The 24,613-nt window shown below is 48.3% G+C and overlaps 1 protein-coding gene across 2 annotated transcripts in view; it reads left to right on the top strand.

Moving 5' to 3' along the window:
• Positions 1 to 24,613, top strand: part of LOC106749769 (nucleolysin TIAR) — a 229,398-nt gene that overhangs the window by 62,830 nt on the left and 141,955 nt on the right. The window lies entirely within an intron of this gene.

The raw sequence follows: 24,613 nt of genomic DNA, 5'->3' as shown, positions 1-24,613 counted from the left end.
CGCAAAGTGGACGGGATTTGATTTTTCAATTATAAATTTTGCGAGAGCTCTTCCGGCTTTAATATCGCAGCAAACGGACCGAGCTTGTTGAGACATCGGCACACACACGTGGAAAAATCATTATTACACGGAAGAAAGGGTCTTTTTGGATTTAATATAATGCATGTTCGTTTGACTCGAGTTTGTTTAAAATAAACCACATAATTTAACATCAAATATCATTCTGTCCGAGTGAAAACGTTGTTTCACCAGGGTAAACCAATCGTGCAAACATTTCGCATAGAGATTTTTCTTCGTGAAACAAATGCAATTTCGACAGAAGTACGTTATATTGTCTCAAAATACTGATCGATACAAACATCAGTTGAGCGAACACGAGCCAGACCGCGAATTAACAGTGCGAAAACCTTATTATTCGAATGTCGGCCCACTAATACGCTCGCTGCATGATTATTTAATCACAATCATCCGATGGTAGCAATAATTTACGGGCAAAGTAAATAAACGCGAATGAACCGGGAACCGTGAAAGCAACCGTAGGTAATACAGACCGGGCAATGTTATAAAAATGTCGTCAAACGTGTTAGTGTCACGCGAGCGGACGTCCCGCGAAGCGGATTATCATGAAAAATAAACGATGACCACGAAATGCGTGCGCTGTTATCCTCGAAGACCAAGGAGGATGATAGGCCAAGAGGCAATCGAATGACGTGCGGCGGTTGCACAACATCACGGGTTTTCTTGAGCGGATGGGGACAATTCCGTCATGAAAAAACAGGTGGGGAACGAACGAGCCAAAACCGACGATGATAGCCGCGGAAGCGAACTCAATTTGCGTAATAACGAAGGGGAGAGGTAATCTGCGAAGGAAGACGAAGGGGGGGGGGGGAAAGTAGCGCGGGTGTTGTATGTCGGACAGAAATGTCAAAACGCGCGCTATGGCGCGTCGCTGGCGCGATGTGCAACGCTAAAAACAGAAAGCAACTTGTCTCAAAGAGATACGCGCGACAAAGGACGCGCACGGTAACAGGTGAACGCGCGGTAGTAACAATCAGAAGCGTGACGCAACAGTCGCAGCTTTGCGGAATGTATCGCGGGGAATTACAGCAACTACTCCGAAGATGACTGAAAGTGTCACGTGGCCCCCGAGTCGGGCACATATTCGTCTGTGTGACAGGCGTTCTAACATCGGGCTGTAACATCGCTTTTCCATCTCTGTTTTCGAACTCGAGAGTTTGAAATGTTCAATCGCCTCTTTATACAGAGAAAGGATATCGAGATGCTCATTTTCTAACATACAAAAACTCTCTTTCCTACAATTTTAACATCTCCCCGATCAAATTCGCGACTCTTTCGGTGACTCTATGATTCGCAACAACGAGACACTGTGTGACGTTTACGTTAATGTGTCTATTCGTTGTTCGCGGCTCTCCGTTTGCAACTATCTCTGCCATGGGCGTAGCTAGAATTTTAGTTAGAGAGCGGGGCAAAAATTTATTTTCATGTAAGTAGCGCACTTATATTAAAGCCGGTTCTCGTGGATCTTCGGTAAACTGTTGAAATATTTGTTCCTCGAGTTCCTTTCTTCGCACAAGCACCACTTTTCTGTGTACACTTAACATACATAATCCACCGAGATGATTTTCTGATATTGTTAACGGCAATCAGATTTTCATAACTTAATTGTTTCTCCCCTCCCCCCTTGCCAAAGTTTAGGAGGAGCAAGCGCCCCCTGCTCCCCCTTGCGTACGCCCATGGTCTGTGCTACATTGATCAAATGCAAATTGCGACGCTTTTTTACGACGAGCGACGTCTCGGCAGAGAAAGAGTTGAAAAATCCTCCAGGGGAAATTAGTTTGAGACAAACTCGAAAATGCCGTCTGCTCGGATAGTCATCGAGGGCGTCTGAAAAATTCGCGACGCGATCGTCGAGCCGAATCTCCGTCGTAAATTGCGGTCGAGACGAATTGAAGACTTATTCGGATGCATTTCGCCATGATACATTTTCCCCGCAAAGTTAAGACCGTCCCGTGTTCCCATTTGGACACCCATAAAAGAAGCGCTCCAACTTCTCTCTCGCTCGAAGGGGAGCGAGGTAAGGGCGGCAAGGTCCGGCTCGACCGCCTGTCACTCGCATTGAAATTCAAACGCGCGTTGCGACCTATCAGACTTAACAGTGAACGATCCGACCTATTTAACAACAACTTCGTGATTGATTTCGGCATTTTGAAGAAGCGACGAATTCGTCGCGCCGGCTCCCGTTAATTAAACAGACGTCGCGACAACACCTGCCGGTAATAACCGGCGTCCACGGGCATTCAAGTCGCGCGCGATTATCCGCCGATTAAAAATGCATAATTGCTATTAAACCGGGCGCGTCGAAATCCGGGGAAGCCGCCTTTGGCGCCGCTCCAGAGCGCCGTAAACGCTACTCAAATGGCGCTCAAGCCAGAATTTTTCTTCGCTCAAGTAAAAAGCCGGAAGGACCGCGCACGGTCGCGCGAGCGGAAACGATTGGCTCCGTTCGCGTTCGCCCACACATCGGATAACATCTTCCCCCGTTTGGCGCTTCGGCGCGCGAAAAGTCGCGATAATATATCGGCGACGCGACGCGGCGCGGCGCGCTCTCGCACGGCTATGTTTGCATACGTGTACGTAATCCTAAGAGTGGAATATGTACAGCTGCCAATAGGGCAATCCCTAGCCGCGCGCACTTAGCACGTACTAGCAGTAGTTACCGTTACATCGCGAGCGTACGTGTCGTGGGAGCGTAACAAGGGCGCGATTTCCCGGGCATGCCGCGCGCCACGTATACCTCGGCTGCGTAGTATGCGTGTCGGCTACGTGGGACGGATGTATGGAATTTATCGAAGACCACCAGACGTCGCGACGCTTCCTCGCACAGCGACTCGTTCCTTCCTTCGCTCGTTCCTCCGAAGATCAATCGCGCTAATTATCGGCGAGCGAAACAACCGAAAGCGGATTTCCAGGGGCGCGCTTCTCGAATCCCCTTATTCCCTCTCCCGCCCTCCCATTGTCGCAGCTCCTTTACGAGATGCAGGCCCCGATTGACTCAGACAACGACTTATGAATGGCGCCTCGCAGTCCATCCGATCGACTCGGACCGACTGCGAGGCCTTCGTTATTTACAACGTGCGCAGAGTTAAGCACAGTAACAAGGGGAATTGAGAAGGAGCGATTGAATATCCCGGCTTAACTAAATTAGCTCCATTTCCAATAGCGTTTCGGACCTCTAGGACGGAACTTGTCTCTCCGCGGGAGGAAACGAGCAAAAATTGCTATTCTCGATCGAATCGATAGGTTACCGTTAAAGTGTTCTTCCTTCTTTTTCTCTCTCTCTCTCTCTTTTATTAAACAAGCGTGAGATGAAAATTGATTAAATATACCGGAAATATTACGTGCCGCATCGACGAAGACGAAAATCCGCTTTAATTCTTCCAACGCGTAATTTTGCTTTTATTAGCTCGATATAATTAAAACGCAATCGGGATCGATAAGTTGTTTCTTTTTCTCCAGTTTCACGATGAATGTACGCCTTTTTGTCAAGGGAAAAGAGAAGAAAACCGCGCATAACACGGTAGATACGAGGATGTGTTATTTTAATACACGGCTTTCGAATGAAACTTTCGACATAATTTTAGAACGATCAATCTGAAAACTACGTTATAAATGATGGGTTTGCGTCAGGTGGTACTACATTGTACCTCGGCATGCCGCGAGTCACATGGTGCTACGTAATGTTACGGTTGACATGTGAATGGTCTCTCATCGCGAACTCCTGTTAGCGAAGTAACTAATGCTCCTTGATTGTGCAAATGCAAACTACGAAACACCTTTAATACTACTCTCAATGATGAGCGACCAAACGCTCAGTGCGACGATGCATTTCTCAACGCAATGATTTACGAAAATGCGGAGCCACTTTTTCCACGTAATAACGCTTTCGAGAACATTTTTCGACATCGCCGCGCATTTCTCGCGCATCGGCAATGGCAAAACACTGTTATTCGCCATTTTCGCGCTTAAATAATATTACGAGACGATACAATGTTGCGTTCCCGAAATATCTATTTGTACATGTGTGACGAGTGTTCATATCTCTGATACATGAATATTATATTTCCCCCAAAAATGATGTATTAATAATAACGCATAGAGAATAATTGAACAAATTGGCAAATGCAGTTATGCGAATTGCGTCAATATCGTTATTCGATATGCACGAGAACGTCGGTTTTCCTCTCGTTCCGCGCGTCGGGCTTTCGCGAGACAATGATTTTTTTCCGAACTCTCCGGTGGAACCGGTGGACGCGCACACTTCCATATATGGGTCCCTCGCATCTAAAGGGTAAGTGCTCGTAAAGTTGTTTGTCTGCTCGATATACTGCAATAGCAAGAAGGCGGCCATTAGCACGTGAAATTCGTTTAAACGCAATTCGCGAACGGCGCGGTCCGCAAATTGAATTGCGCGAAGGCTCGGCTGTTCTTACTGTCGATACTCGCATCGCAAAATGTCATTTCGGTAAGTGGTAATCGACGCCGGCGATGGGGTGAGGGGACGCCCGCGAAGTGACGAGTCCGTTTAGCGTGAAGCGTTACGCTTTATCGTCTTTAATCACCCATTCAACTATTCACGTTCAATCGCACAAAACACCGATCGGAGTTACGAGAGACTTCCACAGAAAAAATGAACGATTCAAAGCGGAACTATTCACGGGTCGACGTTCACTCAGCCGGGAGTGCTCTCGAAATGTTAGCGAGAGGCGCAAACGTCGCCTCGACTCGCGCCCCTCCCCCCCATCGAAAATTCACAACGTTACGAAGCACTTACACCAATTACAATACCGGTTCTCCGCGCCGAGAGTCGGCGGGAGAGTTTCGTAAGATTAGCGAGCTCCGAGACGCTTAGACGGCGGCTGACGAATTGACCCGTGTCAAACGTCGAGTCGATCATCGCGCGTCCCGGCGTCCCAGACTAATTTGCCGAGACACGAGGATCACACACGTGGATCCGCGTATCTCCGGCGAGAGTGTCCGCGCTGACCGAGCGTCCGAACGAGAAAGAGAAGTGGCAAACGAGCGGTGGGCAAGAAGAGGCGGAACAATTCTTCCGGATCCAAAGCGGAAGTCGACGATGGCTGCGCCGACGGCAACGAAAGCGCGGGCGATGGATGGCTTTAGCTTCGGTTTCCTGACGAGGTTACCGAAGTTTCGTTCGCAGATTCAATTTTAGTTGGCGCGCCAGCCCGCGCCACCACCATCCGCGGCGCTCAATGCCACGTAGGTACCTCACAGGGGTGGTTACCAACCCTCCTTTCTATATTCACCCTCTCGCGGCCTCCCCCCGCGACCCTCCATCCAGCCGTGGCACACGGCCTCTTGCCAACTACCCGCTACGGGGCCACTTTATTCGGTTGCGCTTAAGTTTCCGCGTTTTCCGCGTCCGCCTTTGATTGCGGCTTGTTTCGATCTCGCGCGCAGCATCCCCGACTCTAAATTATCCGGCTTAAAAGTAACACGTACTCGTTACGCCGAATCCATTATGAACCACTGAGAAACGCGATCTTCCGTCGAACCGTATACACATACACACACGCGCGCGCATCGTGTTTTGAATCGCACGCTTGAATTACACCGCTTCAAGTGGAGCAGTCGTCGGGCTGACGTTAATTTCAGGGATAATGCGGAAAAATGTATCTCCCCCTCTCCCTCTCTCTCCCTCTGCCTCGTACATCGTGCGTCAAACAAGAGATATCCGCGTTTTCGACGTCATTCTATGATTACCCGGCGGTTGATAACTAACAGGGTTTACTCTGTGACGGATTTTGATGGATGTCATACGAATTAAGTTGTATCGGAAATATTAATCTAATACAGCCATTGTGTGTGTGTGTGTGTGTGTACATATTTTATTGATAATCGCGATGCGAATAATGAAACCTTGACGTCAAACTGAATGCATTTCGTCGAATACGTCAAAATGAGAGATTATTAAATCCTTCGTTTTTCTTTATCATGAGCGCGTTATTAACAGTATATTCCGGGTATTACTTTATAGTATTAATACGAGTTTACCAATGCTTGGTATAATTGACCACAGACACGTGAAACATGTTTCGATATAATGCAGTTGTTTGTAGCATTTAGCCGGGGATTGGAGCGAGCAGATCAAAGCACACGTAAATTATCCGAGATATCCTTTTTCTCTAAAACCGCTGTATTATTTCATACTACCGCCAGAGAGAGAGAGAGAGAGACGTATTAAACAGTTAAATAATCACAATGACATCCCTTATAATGCGTTGTATCGCACGTACACGTATGGAAAGAGCACGCGCTCCGTTTTTAAATATCACGTAAAGCGCACGCAGCCCACGCCGTTATCTATTTCTGCGATCATTAAAGCGGCAAAAACTTTTCATCCCGCGGTGCTATTCGTTTTTCAATCGATAGAACAATGAGTTCGAGAAGAAAAGAAATATTATTCGCGAGGTAGCGGTCGGCATTGTATCGTACATTCGAGCGCAATTTTTGCGCTCAAAGCGTCTTCCCCCTGCCCCCCCCCCCCCCGTTCGCATGCACGCATCGTTTTCAGAAACGATAGTCGAAGTCGTACAAGTTTTCACGGTAAACTTCTGACACGTTAAATTATTGTGCAGCTTCATATCTCCGCGACGGATATTTTAAGCAAATATTACCTCGGCCGGCCGTGCCGGCGCCATTATCTGTCGTTGCTGTTGCGATATATTAGTTGCAGCTAATACGGCCGGCTTAACAATTGCATCGATCATAGGGAGACCGACCTCGCGCATTAGCGCGTTAAGATCTAATAAGGCCCCTATTTACAGTCGCGTTTCTCTGCCGAGAAACTCGGCGGCAACCTGCCTCGAGACGCGATTCGGTTCGACAGACGGGTATTGAGAGTCGACTTGATACTGGTGACGTCATATTTGTGATAGAGAGGCGCAACCGAGGGACACTAATGAAGTTTATCCTGAAATGTAGCTTGTTGAATTCCGATTATCACTAATTGACTCTTGAGAGAGAAGATACGTATGTACACACACCGTACACATTACGCGTTTGAGTCCGGTGTCTCTGATCAAAATGCGGCTATACACTGTATACTTTGTGCGAAACAATTTGCTTTCAAGAAACTGTCAATCTACAACGGAAGCACGGGGTTTTCTTCCGCCTGCGTTAAATCAATAGCAGGGAGCTCAAACGACAAAAGCGTTAGCGTAAGCTTTCTCTCTCTACGCCTCCGTTTTGTCTTTCATTTACTAGCGGTATTATTCGCCTCGGCTACTCCGTCGGAGCAGCGAGAGGAGTCATAATAGAATACCTTTTCTATTATGAATTCAGATGTTTATTAATAATCCTGGGGTGAACTGTTATCATGTCCTATCTCGAAGTGAAATGAAAACAGAAGTTGGAAACAGTCGAGATGTAAAATTACGGCGGGACATTATTGAGACAAAGCTGCACAATAAAGGCGGCCTCATTCACGAAATGCACGAAAAATCAAGATAAATTAGGGATGAGACTTTTCAGGGAGAAGTTTCCCCTCTGGCCGACAGTTTTCCGCTTTTTCCAACTTAAATTAACTTCGAGGTATCATCGATAGTTTGCAATCGTTACACAATAGACTTTGAAATTTGTGATAATCCGGCTACAGCCGCGCGTCAAAAGAATAATCTCTCTCTCTCGAGTCGAAGAAATCCTATCGTTCCCGGCGTATTTCCTGTTTAACTTTTCAGCGCGTAATACCTGACTCTTTGAGATTTGGGTTACGATTCGTACGGTGAACGTCGATATCCGTGATAAATTCACGGCTAGCGGAATCTATTGAAACGGATGACATTTCTACTTGGCACTACTGCTGCGCGAGTATCACCTACTTCTCTCTTTCTCGGGCGTTTTGTCTTTTTGCGCCTGCATTAAGGAAAAACCGACGTCCTTAAGTATCCTCCCCCGAAAATACCGGAGTCATACTTCATTTTCTGCTGAGTCGGGCGTAGGAGTGGGTATTTTTCGATTCCAAACTCGACATGATAAATACGCAAATCGTGGGGGTAACAGTTCGCTGCTGCGCAAGGCCTCGGCGCGCTTGGATATTACGGCGATAACTCTTGTTTAAAAGTTATCGCTAAATAGAAAACGCGTCTCGCATACCGCGCGAATTTATATGCATTGCGAGTGACGCTTACAAATTGTGGAAGAAAACTATTTCTCTTCGACACGTTCCTTCGTATCAAGCGGACATACACGCGAGATATAGACGCGCCGCGATCGATATGAGATACCTAGACGTACAATCGCCGGGCATATAAGACACACACACCGTCCGCGCATGTGTCCCCCGCGGGATTCGTTAATTACTTTCTCATAATCGTCGAAAAACATGGCTAATCCATCAGTTGCGCAAATCTGGCCGGTTTAAAGGGAGGGGGGGAAGTGAAAAACTTCCGCCGGCCGTAATAGAATGAGGGTGAGAGCCAGCCGGCTAACGACATTTTCGTAGCCCCGAATGCGTCGCAAACGAATTGGAATCGCGTTGCAAAATTGATTATCAGTCTTCCTCCGTGGAGATGGCATACCGGCCGGGTACTCACTTCGGGAATAACATTTGCCGAGCGGCGTAACGACTGATCCGTCTATTCCCAGTGGCAACGAAAACTCGTAAAACGGTACTTGGAAATTCGCTGCGCCAAGTTAAACTTGATGGAGACGAAGGGGTATGGCTGCGACTACTGCCCGCGCCCGCCCAGTCGTACGGATTCCGGTATGGTCGTGACCCAGAGGACCGAATAGCTGCCGCTCGTAGTCCACCGATGGGATGCGACGCGAAAAGTCGAGGCGGTACCTGTCGCGGCCAAACAAGCGGCCGGGGGTGTAGCGGGGCCGCAGGTACCGTCGGATGAAATGATATTGTTTTAGCCGGGAACGAGCCCGCCGTCGGTGCTTAGAACCCATTTTCCCGTAAAAACGGAGCGCGGTAATATCAAGCGGACTCGTACACTACTCCCTTGCACCCTCAAATGGCGCGCCATGTACGAAGGAGAAAGAGAGGAAGGCGGATAGAGGGAAGACATTGTCGCGGACAAAGAGTTCGAAATATTCGACGATACCTACGTATACGGCTCCCGAGGGAAGAGAACGGCAATACTGGCGACGCCAGGATATATAGAAGAAGCATACCATCGCGGAAGTGGACGAAGTATGAATCGGAATCTTTGCCGAAATTTTCTCTCTCTCTCTCTCTCTCTCTTTCTCTCTACTGTCCGTTTCAGCGTGAAGTCTCATGGTACACACGTGGAAAACCGCATGGGTCTCTGCGTGCAACTTGGCCGGCTGCCTCGAACGCCGTGGCAAAATCTGACCCCCTTTTCACCGAGGGATAAATCTAAAATTTGGCATCAAAAAGACCCACCCGCGAAAGACGATCCCGGGGAAAAAGGGCGCACGCGAAAATTCGATCGACGGGAAATGATCGTGCGCGAGCTTATTTATTCGATTCTCGGACTTGCTGCGATCGGTCGCGCCTTTCCAAACGACGATAACGATGCGATGAATATTTCGAAGTAACGCATACAACAAGATAAAATCTCCCTCTCTCTCTTTCTCTCTCTCTTTCTCGTTTGTTTTCCTTGTTCGGTAAAAACCGAGGGCAGAGGGTACTTGATTGTCAATCATCCCTCATTGTACCGGCCTTCTCCGTCCTCTCATCCTTTTACCGCGACAAGAAACGCGTCGCTGGTGGCGTTATGACTGCGCCAGTGTCAGCGTTAGGGGATGTTGCACAGGAGGTATGACTAGTAAGTTCCTTCTTATGTTTTCCCCCGTTAATGGTGGATGCTTCCCCGACCAGCAGGCGTCAAACTGGTATCTACGGTGTGTCGGCGCTTGGCTCGTTGGCTAGCTGGCTGGCTGGCTAGCTGGCTGGCTAGCTGGCTGGCTAGCTGGCGCGGCGCTGGTTGGCTGGGTGACTAGAGCACTCCCTCGTACACCTACCCTATAAAGCAGCAGCTGTAAGCCGGATGCGGAAGTCGTGTTCGCCGGCCGGGTCGAGTTCTCGCGCCTCGAGATGCACGACCTACCGTAAATCGTTTGGTTCGACGTGCCATCGAAATCGACTGCCCGAGTGACCAAGTGATGTACAGTAATAATAACGCCAGGATGCTTTGATTTATACGGCCGGCCGCGAATCTCTCACCGGCATATAATTCTGCAATCCCTTTTTGATCTCTCGCGGAATTAGTACCGCCAAATCATTCGCGCCTCACGTTTACGAGAGGCGGAATGAGCTAACGACCGTTTCATGCTGCTGAAAACGCGCGGTTGATTATTCACAATAATTCAAAATAAGTTCACAAAGTCCATACGCTCTCTTTCTCGCGCGCGAATGTGACAGTCGACACTTATACGTTATACGTTCGGGACGTTAAAAATGTAATATTATCGTACATAAGCCGTGCATTTTGATTGACATTAATTAGCAATATTATTATTAACAGGAATTTGTTTTATCAATATTCACCGTTTAATTTGCGTCAGGCACATTGTTAACCCCGTCAACTGGGTCACTCCCGAAACGCTCCCTAAGCATGTAATTAAAAATGAGCGGAGACTAGTTAACCAGCATCCCCCGCCCGGCGAAGAGGTGTTATTTTTAAATAACAAGTTAACTCGACATCCCCTCGATTAACGCGGGTTAAACACGCCTGAATTATTTCGTCGGAAAAACAAGCAGCGCGCGCGCGACGAATGAATATTAATTCCATTAGATTAATTCGAGTGTTACGGAGCTCTTCCTTCGAATAATCGCGTTTCGCATCGGAATCCGTTTGACAACTCGATCAAGGGGAGCGTAATTCGCTAGAAAGGGGCGCACAATACGAACGGGTTATTTTTCGAGTGAACAAAAACGCCACTCACATCCTCGCGAAGCGCGCCGCTAAATTCCATCTGTCGTCTCGGCAAAAAAGGCTGAGAAATATCGCAAGCGCGAAAACTATTTCTAGCGTGAAATTTGCTTTAATCGGGAGGTCGCGTGTCGTCGAAGGGTTGTTTGAAAGGGCGAGCGCGGATAACGTTCCTCTTCAAAGCCCGTTGTCCCTGCGCTAAAACGCGCCATCATTAGGCACGTTCACGTGCCGATATTTCAAAATTCATTATTATCGTCGCATCCCTCAATGGAGCTATTTCACAGAGGAATTTTACGGATATATCTCCCCCCCCCCTCCCTTTGCCGCATCTGCTTCGGGACTAAACCCGTTTCCTCTCCGCCCGCCGGTTTTGCGAATCGCGCGAACGTCGCAATCTCTCCTCTCGCTGCGGGATAAATGTCCCTCTTTTACGCGTGTTAAATTAACATATTTACAACTCGGCTTACACGAGACATTTCGTTTCCTCGAACGCGAGCGCCCTCTCTCCCTCCCGGTTTCTTAAATGTTGGACGAAACACTATAAACTCGATAAAACGATCGCGACACGCAACGCCGAGGGTCTACCGTGCATTCTACAATCGGCGCGTAATTTATTCCACCCGACCCTCGAATGACGTTTCAATTCTTCTTTACGCCCACTGTAAAACTGAAACCACCGGGTGTCCGTAGAATCCTTTCAGCGCGCGAGCGAGCACATTACGGGACTGCCTGAGGTGCGCGGCGTTACACAATATATCTATTCATGCGACACTGTATTGTCACCACTTTCGTACTCGCCTGTCTCGTTTACGAGCGAACGTGTGCGTCGCGCGGCTCGGCGTGACGCGCGAGACGCGACGCGCGACGTGCTTCTTTATTATGCATGTTGTAAAAACTTGTCAGATAACGAATACAACGCGGACGGTTACTCGGCGCGCGCACGCGCGACGGATATTGCATTCGCTGTAGTAACAGCCAAAGTGGTTGCTCGCATTAAGTGCGTTTTACGCTCGTGGATTTAAGAGAGCGGGTCGCGGTAGGCTGATCAATATGCTAATATTTTGATGCCTCCACTCCGCTCGACTTGAATTGAATTACGCTCCACCGACGAGGATAGACGGAGAATGCGAGGGGGTAAGAAGAAAGACCGCGGAATGAGAGGGTGGTGGTGGAAGGAAGTGCTCGAACGTTTGAAAATAGGTGGGTGTAGGTACTACATAAGATACCACTTAATATTATAGCGCATTCGCCTAACGCGTTACCAATGTAACATGCCGCGCGAACGAAAACAGTGACGTGTACCGGTATACCTGAAGGTAAATCTACTTTTCTTTTTTTTCGCATAGTTTTCCATAATGCGCGAGATAAGGATAAAGATGGAGTTACCGTCTCCCCCCCACCCTGAGCAGATAATTCCATACAGCGACGACGACGACGTGCGACAGGAACGTGGTTAGTAAAATATGAGTGACTATCTCTCCTCCGGACAGAATAATTATATTTGAAAAATATGTGAATATATATATATATATATTTCGGAAGAAGACACACGACTACACGCGGCGTCGGTAACATGTAGGTCTCTTTGTTGGAACAAGTTTAACGACACGTATATCACGAAAAGACATATCAAGGTCAGAAGTCTGAAAGTATCGACATATTTCTTCCTCACCTGCGACTATACAAGTACTAAAGCGGCGAGCGTCGAAAGTTTCGAAATAGTTTGAATTATCCAGTGAATGCTTTAAAACCGCGATATACCTTGCGGTTTAGCCTTTATATATACATAATGCAATGCTCGTGGCGCGAATATATCTGCAGGAAAATCCGGAGAACGGACCCGCTCGAGGGGGGAGGCTGTTGCTTCGCGGGACGAAGCGAGCGCGATTCGGCCGTAGAGAGCAGACTTTTTCCACTCGCGCAAAGAGCACGCGCGCGAAATTAGATTTTCGTCGCGCGAGAGATGTCAGTCCATACAATCGAGTCGGGCGTGAATCACTCCGACGGCACTACGTCTCAATTAACAGAGCGTNGGGGGGGGGGGGGGGAGATTTTTGCATAAATCGAACGGCGGCGGCGCTCGAGTGATACGTGAAACGCCGTTCGACTGTAACGTATATGAGAAGGGAGAGGAACACGGCTCGTAACACGGGCTCGGATTATATCCGTAAAGTTTCCGGGGCTACCTAACTTTCGAGTCTATATCATTATATCTATATCATCCTCGCAATTAGCCGGAGCCACGTCTCCCGAGACGGCGACTTTTTCGCGATCATCCGCGAAATACAGCATTTTTATCAGATGCACGCAACCGAACTAAACGAAAATCGCCCAAGTCTATCGAAGTCCGATAGGTTAACGAGCAAAGTTTATTTGCATATTTATTACCCTCCGCAGGAGAGAGAGAGAGAGGACGCTATCTTCGTGCTGCATTATGGCGGACTCCACTTCGTGCGAGGCTAACGCCTTCCACTCTCCCTCGTTATACGTATAATGTCCCACGGATTGCAGCTACACTTTCCACGTCCCTATTAAAAATTTTACGTCGCTACCTCGCGCGCCACCAGCGCTACCACGTACACGACGTCGTCATCCTCCCACGTCCGACGGTTCTCGAAGCCGTTGGACGACGGCGGCGTCGAGGCGCTCTCGCTTCGCAAATAAGATCTCGTTCTTGCCGGAACGGAAGTTACTCGCGTATCTGTTGTTTGGAAGTGTAATTTACTCCGCGCGACCCTTGAAAGGGACATACAGATTCAATGAGAATCTACGACACACACGGGATAGAAGGGATATCCGAACTATTTACGAGTCTTACAATATTCTGCCGAAAATCTCACTCGTGGTCTTCGGAAACGCGGAAGTTCGTTTACCGTATATTCCGGAATATGATTGTGGCGGATTCACGGTAACTGCGTTACGCGCGCCCCGTCTTCCCGATGCGAGAACTATTCCGAAGATCTCGGGGGAATTTCCGAACCGTTTATAAATCCGGACGTATTAATTCCGTACGAGCTCAACACAAACGCCGCACACCCGTGGAATGAGACCGGCGGGAAGTAGAGCCGAATGAAAGGTGACGCGCGGGTTAGCGACAACCTCTTGGGCGAGAATGAATTTGGGAGGACAACTCGGTTATTAGATTGGGGCCGCCATATCCCAAACGTTGTAATAATCTTACAGGGTGCTCCAGATAATCTCGATAGAGACCTACTTATCGGAGACTACCAGGATCCGTCGTAGACGATGAGAGAGAGGGAGAGAGAGAGAGAGAGATTGAGGGGATCGAGAAGAAAGGATGGAGCAAGCGGGTGAGCAAGCAGGGGGGAAAAGGCAGGACGAGGTGCCTTTGGATAAGGGATGATGCTGCCGCATCGCATTACCTATCCAGCTATCTTCTGGTTTCCCTGAAACTCTGCCGGGATGAACCGTATGCCACGCAAGTAAAGATGGCTTCCACTGTGTGATGCACTTAGTCACCACTCTCTCAGTTTTCTTCGCCGTGCCTCGCCTCGCTCTCTCCCTTTCACTGCCGTTTTCACCGCCGTTTTACCCTTCGTGACGCGCCGCGACTGTAAAGTCCGTCCTCCCTCCGCGATCGCGTCCAATTATTTTCTTTTCTTTTTTCCTCGAGCCCTGTTGACCTTAGTGATAAAGTACGCGGCGATTAGATGTCCACCGTACGCGACTCTACGCCGGCCTCGCCTGTCGGATTCGTTTGCGCTCTGATGTTTGATTACGTCCTCCATCCACGCTCCAGGGAAAATGCGGAAAAACGTAAATCCCGGGGCATGCGTCTGCGTTATTTGTTGCCTTATATGAGTTTCTTGTTTCCCCGTGGAAAAGTAATGGAAGATATAGGTCGATGAATTTTAATCTCGGACAAGTTGAAGATTCAAGATAAACTGCATCCGCATACATTATTTCAACCTTTTGTTAAAGACGATATCATCTTAAAGGAAGCGGATCATTCGTCCGTTGGGCCGGAAGTACACGACGTAATAACGTAAATACAAGCGCGAGGGAGAAGTGAAGCTGAGAGAAAGGGATGCGATAACTACGTAGCGAAATTTTTCGAATCCAACGAAACGACGGGGATAAATTCAATCGTACGTCGACATTCAACGAGAAGTGACGGCAACTGAAATATTAATGCGGCTGCATCTACACGCGTAAAACTGTATCTGCATGTTTAATACATGCGTTCAAGTTTGCGCGCCGACGGCGCGCCGCTCGGAATTTTAATACCATCGCATTACTTCTCCGCCCTCGACCATGTAGCTCGCGCGCGATTTCCACTCGGAAGACATTTGCGATCGCATCTAGATCGCGTCTTCGGGCCCTGCTTCGACGACCTGCCTCTCGTCAAGGGACGCTATATCTCCGGATCTTTGAAAAAGACTGCGAAAGCGATTTCGCAGCATCTGAAATTCCGACTCGAATTCGGAAGGACGGTACGTGTGCGGGGGATCCTCGTTGGCAAGATTGCGAACGCGCTGGGTCAGTAAGCGAAGCCAATCAGATTTACGAGCCGGGACATATCATGATCGCCTTTACGACAATTAGTCACCGTCATCCCTCTTTCCACCTGACGCACCGCGACCGCGCGCTGATGGAAAAGTGGTAAAACTGTCGTAAAAAGCGCGACGCGGTATCAGGGCCCGTCGTTGACTTTGAAGTCCCGAGTAACGACACGCCCTAATTTATACTGATTAGTTATCGCTGCTCCCCGGGCGGAACTGCGGGGGCTCGGAGACTATTGTCGGATCGGACGGTAAAATGGAGGAATTCGGAACCCTACGTTCCGACCAATTGGCAGGAGTCAGACGTGAGCCGCGGATATTCGTTATTCGTCTGTGAAACTTCGACTCCGGCTACGGGATGGGATATAACGCGCGCCGGATATTTATCACATAAATCGCGCGCAAATCAATGAGCGTATGTATGGGTGCGCGAAAATGCATACCATTAAACTTTCGCGGGCTCACTGTGTGTAGATTCGTTGAAATATTCGAATATCGCTGCACGTGGATAATTATAGATGATCCTCAAAATAAATGATATTCTGGATAATTAGTCGGGGTGCGCGACGTCCATTAAAACTCGAAACTCAAATAAACGTCGAAATAAATACCCGAAATTTTAATACTTGAACACTATGCCCTAATGAGACTATTTTTAATTTTGCATCGCTCGAAGAGTAACAGAATCATATGTACGATATAGATGGAAGTCTCTTGCAACTTGGTGATGCTTCGTGCTATGAAATCGCAGATTCACGTTTCGAGGAAGACGCAAATAATAAACAACAAACCTCGTTGGTTTTATTTTAAAATAAATGCAAATTTTGCCATGATACGTAACAGCATAACGCATATCCGAATATTCGACTGGTGGATATTCACAGACGATACACTTAAAAAAGACGGGAGAACGGCGTCTTAGGCGATATATACGTCACGTACGTCTTCCTAAGATTCTTCCCGAGTCCGCTACCCGCATTTCGCGATCAGGATGCCGCTCTCGCCGTGCCCATGGCCGGCAGAATTCCCATGCGTTTTTTCTCCGGTTAGCTCGAACGAACCAATCACCCACCCAGCTCTAGGGAGATGGTGGGCGAAATAGGAGGGACGGGATAGCGAACCGGGATCGATGGAGATAATGCCTATTACTCCTAATGCGAAACTCGCTCTTCTTCTATCTTCGCTCGGCTCTATCTTCCATCCCTATACCCCGGGCTCCCTCTTGTCCCGACTATCCCGTTCTCGTGGCTCTTCACAATCTGTAACCAATGCTCAATTACCACCTCCACCGTCGCCGTTTTCGACCTCCTCCCTCTGTTCGTTGCCATCGCCGTCGTCTTCGATCGGAATTCTGCATTCGAGATTCGAACGCAACGTACCATCAGGGCGACGCCGGTAGGATACCGCGTCAATAGCGTTGCACTGGCGCAGGGAAGAACGCGAAACCGCGAGAAACAAACCTTGAGGAGGAGAGCGCGAAAGAAAATTTGCCGAGGACGACGCTGCGATGCATGCGAAATCACTCGTGCCGACTACGCGGCCGTTTCCGGCAAACCGCGAGCGTAATTCCGCGTTTTTGTTAATTTAACGACACGTCTCACTTCGTGAGAGACCCCCCGGTGCTTTGTACGGCCATACAAACGGCATCTTGATTACACCGTAATCGGGATTGACGATAAATTGTCACTTAATGTAAACGGTCCGTTATTTAATCCGGACGACTGCCGTTTAGCTCCCTCAGACAGGAGGTAAACCTCCTCTTCCCCGCCGTCTTCCGCGAATTTCGCCGGACGGCAACTTTTTCCATTTACTTTTACTTTTCCAATCGCCTCGTTCTTTTAGAAAACGCGGGCTATATTACAGAAACAAAACGAATCGCGCTGAATACACCGTAAGCAGTAAGTTCTGTGGGTGCAGTAACCTGTTGAGTGTATTCGCGTAAGTGGTGAGTAGTGGGATACGTATACGTGCGAAAGTCTGGGAATGAAGTTTCTGGAGGAAATACAGGCGAGACACTGCGCGCTCGTGAGAATTGTAACATACGAACGGCGAGTGTATTCGTACCTAAGAATCCGAGAACAATACATCCGCGGAGCCGTGCGAGCGGCCTTGTAACGACTTCGAAAGACGTTTATGCAATCCGATATAAAGGGAGTGCAACCTCGAGTGCAACTGGTGGTAAAAAGGGGATAAAAAAATACGTGTAGCCGAAGAAATATATTTGAGCGCAGCACGGGCTGCGAGAGAGAGAAAGAGAGAGAGAGAGAGAGACGGATAGAATTATGTAGTTTTTACCCGCTATTGAAATCCATCAAAGTTTCCGCCGTGAAATTTTCCTTGCATTAAGAGCCGGTGGCTCTTAAGCGGTGAAGCCGATTCTATATAAATAAGAAAGTTGAAATTGTAAGAAGTTCCATAAGCAGTTAATATTTTCTTACGCCAAAGAGAGGAAAAGAAACGATATAATAAGATCGGTGCCAGCCATGACATTTCGCGACGAATTTGCAGACGTCAACGAGATCGCGAGTTGTACGGACAACCATCCTCTCTCTCTCTCTCTCTCCCTCTCACCTTTTGTGTTCCACCGTTACGTTAAAGAAATTGTCTTGTTAATCGCTCGAGTGTCGGTTGTATGACTGGTAATATAATCAACTTTGACCATTAGCCTATATTCACCGTCTGCCCTCCGAACCGATAAATGCATCCATGACATTAATTCGCGGTCTCATAGTCTTTCTAACGATCATTCGGCAATTAAATGCACCGTAACGCCGAGTGGCCCCCGCCGAAAGTTTCGAGATACCGGGGCGAGATATCGATTCCAGATAATGGATATTAAAGATTGTTTTATGATCGGCTTAGTGTGCGAGAGGGCGGTGTAAACGAGCCACATAGATTAAATCGTTAAAACGAGTCCGTTGTAGCGCGGCCGATAGCTCCGTCCTCGAAAATGTAACGCCGCTGTCCCCCCGTCAACTTGCCACGTGACAAATGGACCCGGATGTGTGATTTTATATTTTCGTTGGAACAGCGCAGAAAAAAACAATGGGAAATAAAAGGGCGATGAATGCCGCCTGCGATCGCTTCGTTTGTGCCGGTGTCTTTTGTGAACGCCAGGCACGAATGTTCTGATCACGTCTCTATTCCGCGATCATAAATTACATCAACTCGCTAACGGCACGCTTTGAAATTAGCGTTGTAACGTGGTCGAGCGTCGCACCGGGGAATAACAATGTCCCCTGGCCCACGCGCGCGCGCGCACGCACGTGCATTTATACCGGTGTGCATTGTGTACATCTAATTTCGGAACAATGTTGACGTCATTTCCGTTTTCATTTAATTCGCTGATGACTGTATGAAACGTTTGGACATTACAGATCATATATATTAATTATCATACATTTGTGATGGCGCCGCGACAGCGAGAGGTCGCCGTTCGCGTGTGTGTTCGCCGCAGTCCGCTGAAAAGCGCCGCCGAGCGAAATATTTTCATACGCGATTTTTCCTCGCGCGTCGTATATCTCTCACGGAAATTCCTCCCGTAGACACTTTGTTCCCACGCTCTCTAACCGGATATCCTTTCTAACTTGAGATATAACTCAAATGAGATCGATAAAGAGAGAGAGAGAACGAACAGAACTTTCAATTCGAATTGGGTTAATGAAAAATCCATTTCAGCAGCGAAATTTCGGCACCAAATACACCAAACGACAAAGAAAACCGTCACGCGCTATTCGAAAAAAGGCTGGAGCGAGAGAACACAGCGAAAAGAGAGAAATGGGAAATTTCGTAAATACATTAGATCGCAGCAGGTGCAAACGGACGCACACACACTTAGCTTGCTCGTTCTCCGCTCGCATCGCCGCTCGTAATCGTTCGCCGCAGACAGTTCAAGATCCGATTCGCGGCGTCCTGGCGAAATTAGCGCTCGTGGTCAAACGTTTCGCGACGGAAGTAACAATGTGCGGCCACGTGTGCGCCGACAATCGCGCGGCTCTCTCGCGCGCGTATCGGTGTGTACGTACCGCGGCATTGTGTCGGCCGTTAAGCATTTGATACGGCCACCTTCCTGTCGCGCGTCCCGTCGGTGCCATTGTCGCCGGTACGTTCGCGTTGTAACCGAGCCACGTCGTTTCTCCGTGTGCGATACGATACGCTCGTCGGCCGTGCACCGACCGACCGACCGAGTGGCTGACGCATGAACGAAGAGCCGCACTTAGGCCGACGTGCATATTGAAGTGGCCGCACGAGGACGACGACGAAAGCGGACGTACGGGTGGCTTCGAGATACGCGATAAAATGTAAAAACAAGATAAAAAGAAAGAGAGAGGAGGAAAACCGAGACGGAGAACGGAGTTCTATGAGGAACGTGAAACTAAATCGAATTTCAAATGCTCGACAGAATGTAAGCACTTTTTTTCCGCGAACGCTCGAGACTTCGGGGGGCCCCGAAGCTTGGGGAAATCATTCAGATATTCTCATGAAAATGTTACCCTCGAAGATCGCAAATTAGCGGCCGTCCAACCGACCAGGCGTACAAAAGCGTAACCGGTGGAATCAGAGCGGTAAGCGAATAATGGGGCGATCACTCGGGCGTACCGGTGACGTCTGTTTCTACTGCTCAGGTTCGTCGCGCGCCTTTCGAGCAGTCTTCCACTTAACGCTCGCCACATCGCGAATTCGGCCGGCGTGCAATAGTAATGTGGGTCAAATTAAATCGTTAATTAGATCTTCCTCTCGCGCAAATTAATGACACGAATTTCAACACGGTGAATTAATGATTTCGGAAAACGGCAGGAACCCGTTTCCCCTCTTCTCATCTCCACGTAATCTTTTTTTTTATCCCAACCCGTGAACGAGAACAGTCCTAGGATCGCGACGCCTAATTACGCACTGTAAAGGAAATCCTTCGTCTATCATAAAGGGGGAAAGTTCTTATTACACGACTGACGCATCTGCATTTGAAAAACTTCACATTACACGACTGACGCATCTGCATTTGCAAATATTCCGCGATAACGCGTAAAATTGCGCAGCGAAAGTCTCGACCTATATCGAGACAGAGCCGGCGATACGGTCGCATTGCAGCCCGTCGTTATTTTATTTCGACAGTTTCCCGGATTACGATACGTCGGCTCTTTATCTTTCCACATTTCGATCGTCACACTTTCACTCCTACTTACGTACGCGCTCGCCCGATAGAAGGAGGAAGACGAAAAAGGGGGAGAAGCGGTGGAAGGGACAATTTATATACGTGCTCTCGCGTATGTTCTTCGTAATTATTCCGGCGATGTGTTTGCACACACGGTCTTGAGCACATAACGTAGGCACGATAGCGATAAGCGCGAGTCGCAAGGTGCGTGTCTTCGGCCGGCGGCGGACATGTGCAGTGCGCCTTTGACCGTTTCCGCAAGGCGAACCCGGATCGACGGGAGATCTCGTTAGCCGACGCGCGAGTCTCGTTGCGAGTCCAGTGCGTCCGCGCCGCAGGCGGCCCCGTCCGATAGATAATCGATTCCGATAATTGCGCGGCGCGATAGCTCAAGCATAACCGTACGACGGTGCCTATTGTTTGGAGAAGCGCTGGTTTCAGTTGGTAATGATCAGCATACGGCGTGCGCGGATCCGACGATGATGACCATTCGGATAGAGTGTGCGCAGTGGGAGAATGCATAGGGAATGCGCATAGAACGCATCCGCATAACCGGATATGAGCGTATTAATTATTGAAGACGGAACGGACGGTCGACCGCGGGAGATATAAAAACGGAAAGCGCGGAACAAACGACCGGGCGGCGGCTCGTGTGTGTGTGTGTGCGTGCCTGTATGTATGTGGATTATTTTGGGACTGCAATTACATTTTTTATACGGCAATCCGACGTTACGTCTGCCCAGCGCAACAGTTGCACGCGCCACAAAGCGCATCTACTATTCGGCTCGGATTAATGCTGCCTGTTTTGCCTTGGATATAACGCACGTCAGAGTAAAAACAAAAACGCTTTGTTGTCAAAAGAACGGCGGAGTAAAATATCGTCCGCCGGGAAATATATCGTAATCATCGGATCACGGCGATTATCGCTCCGTAATCGGACGCGCTTTATTGCGTTTTTTGGCTTTTAAACGGCAGCCTTTTGGCGCGTGGTGTTTTTCGCTTCTTATTTTTGAAAATTCTTTGAAAAAGAAAAAGGAGGGGAAAGACGGGGGGGGGGGGGAGAACGTTCTATTTCCGCGACGCAACATCGCGATGTAATTTACGGATTTATTAATTGCGCGCCGTGATGAACGATCGGGTATGTTTTAAGAACGTAAATCGTTTTAATAGGATTATACCGTAGATTATATCGCGTTTATCGGCTAATCGGAGTTACACGCGACGACGAATCCCGAAATATTCGTGCAACGCGTTAAGCCTTTTTCGAGAACGTTCCCTACCTCCGCCTCTTTCTCCCTTCATTTCTGTGTGCGCGCGTAAACGACAACATTTATAATCTGTCGACAATCGCGGAAGTAAACACCGCGGCAATTTACGAACGGGAATGCCAACGGGAGCCCGCGGCCGCGAATAAGTAACATTAACAAATGCAAGGCGCGGCGTTAACAAATACACGGATTTATAGACGGTTTTGGCCTACCGCCAAGCTACTTAAAATTTTGAACAATATACGGTGCAACGCCTCGAAAATCAATACAGACGATTCTCATAATTCCGCATGAGCCAACCGTGCATCATAATTCCTAGCGGCCGCGAGAGTCGCGGCAACGAGATAAAATGGGATTAGATTTATAGACACAAAGACGTTAATATGAAATTACATCTCATAACGAAGTAAACGCGTTAGCGAGCCTTTCCGGCCGTGGAATTACACGCTATTATTATCACTCTATGCTGCGATTACCATTATTATCATCATCTCCGTTCTTTTTCAGGATACCGGCTCTCGTTCCGCTAAACTGCTGTCGTATTAAACAAGTGTGTCAAATGGATTTTAAACGGCCGGCTATTTTTTTCACAATGCGATAATAACACTTGACATCGCATCGCCCGTTATTCGAGGCTCGTCATCAACGATTATTTAATTTATACGTAAACATTTTTTTTTTTTTTTTAATTAAATCTCACCCGCGATAACATCAACACAATACGCACACACACACGACATGATTCTAGTTGGAATGAAAATCTGGGCGAATCAGCGCTTTCAGCGCGCGATATCTTTACGCGCTTCTAATAGCAGCCGGCCAACCGCGCGATAAACCCGCCGCGAAATTGACCGACTAAAGCGACCCGTTTTCGTCTATTGTTATGTAGCGCTCTCAAGTTTCCGGGAAGCGCGGCGTGATAATATATCGCCGACGATAGTTATTCCTATTGCTATGCGATATGAAGTCAGAGCGCGGCGGTACGCGGCTCGCCAATTAAAAAGCCCGGCCGAACGCGCACCGGGACGTAACGTTTATTAAACACGAGCGTTCCTTACGGCGCCACGAAGAAATCCAATTTCGTCGCTGCGGAGGCGCCAGCCTTCACGACGGATCACTGAAAGAGAGANGGGGGGGGGGGGGATTCTCTTTCTCTCTCTTTTTCTCATTCCCGTTGTTCGTTCTCCGCCGCCCGATCGACGACTTTCGGCGTTCGCGTAAGCGGCATACACGAACGTTTTTATCTAGCTAGCCGCGACTGTGCGGCGTGCAATCAGAGAGGCGCCCGTTGACTCGTGACGCTTCCGGTCCAGGCTTCCGGTCCGCGGAACCGCACCGTTTCCGTTCGGCTGCCCAGCCCACCGATCCCGACCGCCGACCCGTCGTGGTTTGTATCGGAGGAGCAGTATCGAAATCAGTGCCAGCGCTTCATCACGAGAATGCAAGGACGGAATACTTGCGCACGCCTGGATAATTAATTTCCAAGTGGTATTCGTTGTGATTTCGGAGAATCGAACCGCCGTGCGTGTGATCCGCGAGCAATGTCGATTATTAAAACCTACCGATCGCCGGCCTACCGCTGGGACGTGCAGGGGGATTGATGATCAGAAGGTGCTCCAATCAGTGTTACAAGTTTGCCCGAGTTCGCCGGTGCGTTAAGAAAATCGCGAAACTCGTCCCGCTGATTCTCAAGGGGTGTCCGTGATTCGGGCGAACAGGTGTCGACGACGAAGCTCGCGTGTTTTTAATCTCTTTGAGCTCTTATCAATCGTGCAGTCGCGCGAAATAATGAAAAATCCGCACGTTGCGTCGTCGGTCGGTCAAGGATCCGGCGATTTTTATTGCCGCGCGATGTTCGGGATTTTATTCTAATGTAACAAAGTAAATTCGATCAAACGTGATTCTGATTATATATTATACTACACAGTAAAATATTTCGTGTTAAATTTCACACATTTCACATGTCCCAAGCGACCGGTACGAATTTTTTTAGTTAATCCCACACAAAGTAAATAGTTGGAAAGTAATACAAATATTATGTCCAAAAATAACGCAAAATTAATATATTAATCGACACTGAAGTATGAAATGTGTTATTTGACATATACACGTGTTGAATATCGATTCAACGCAAAACACTGAAATAAAGTAAACGCAACATGTTAAATCAACACGCAGGTATGTTAGAAATTTAACACAAAAGTCTCTTAACAAGGACCGATTTTAGCACAAAAACAAAATGCTTTTTACTGTGTAGAGAATATACGATGTAATATCTTTGTTTATTGCACGCCATATTGCGACGGACTCGTTAAGCTCACGCGTTTCTCTTTCTTTTTTGTGCGAAGCATGTTGAGAAAATCCGCACCGTCCTTACACGAGTTCCTTTGCAGTGTACATTCGACAGTTCTCCGCGACGTATATTTACGTAAAGAACCGCGGTCGCCCGCAATTTGTATTCGAAAGCCAAGCTTCGCAGAACACGCTGCGTTATCCTTAACGAGGATGTGAAATTCATGTTACGACGAGAGAGACAGACAGAGAGACGATAATAAATGACACGCGCATCGCTTCGACATTCGCGAGCGTAGGAGGACGAGAAACGATACGTAAGTACGTACGTAGGTACGTACCATGAGGATACTCGTAAGGTTGAGGTCGCGATGACTCAGTGCACGCTTCCTAATCTGATCGGTGGTCCGGCCAGATAATTGTGGTCGA

Source organism: Dinoponera quadriceps, unplaced genomic scaffold, assembly GCF_001313825.1.
Source record: "Dinoponera quadriceps isolate SergipeBrazil2010 unplaced genomic scaffold, ASM131382v1 scaffold3289, whole genome shotgun sequence".
Classification (NCBI taxonomy): Eukaryota; Metazoa; Arthropoda; class Insecta; order Hymenoptera; family Formicidae; genus Dinoponera; species Dinoponera quadriceps.
The sequence above is the reverse complement of the archived record's forward strand: the minus strand, read 5'-3'. Positions and strand labels throughout refer to the sequence as shown.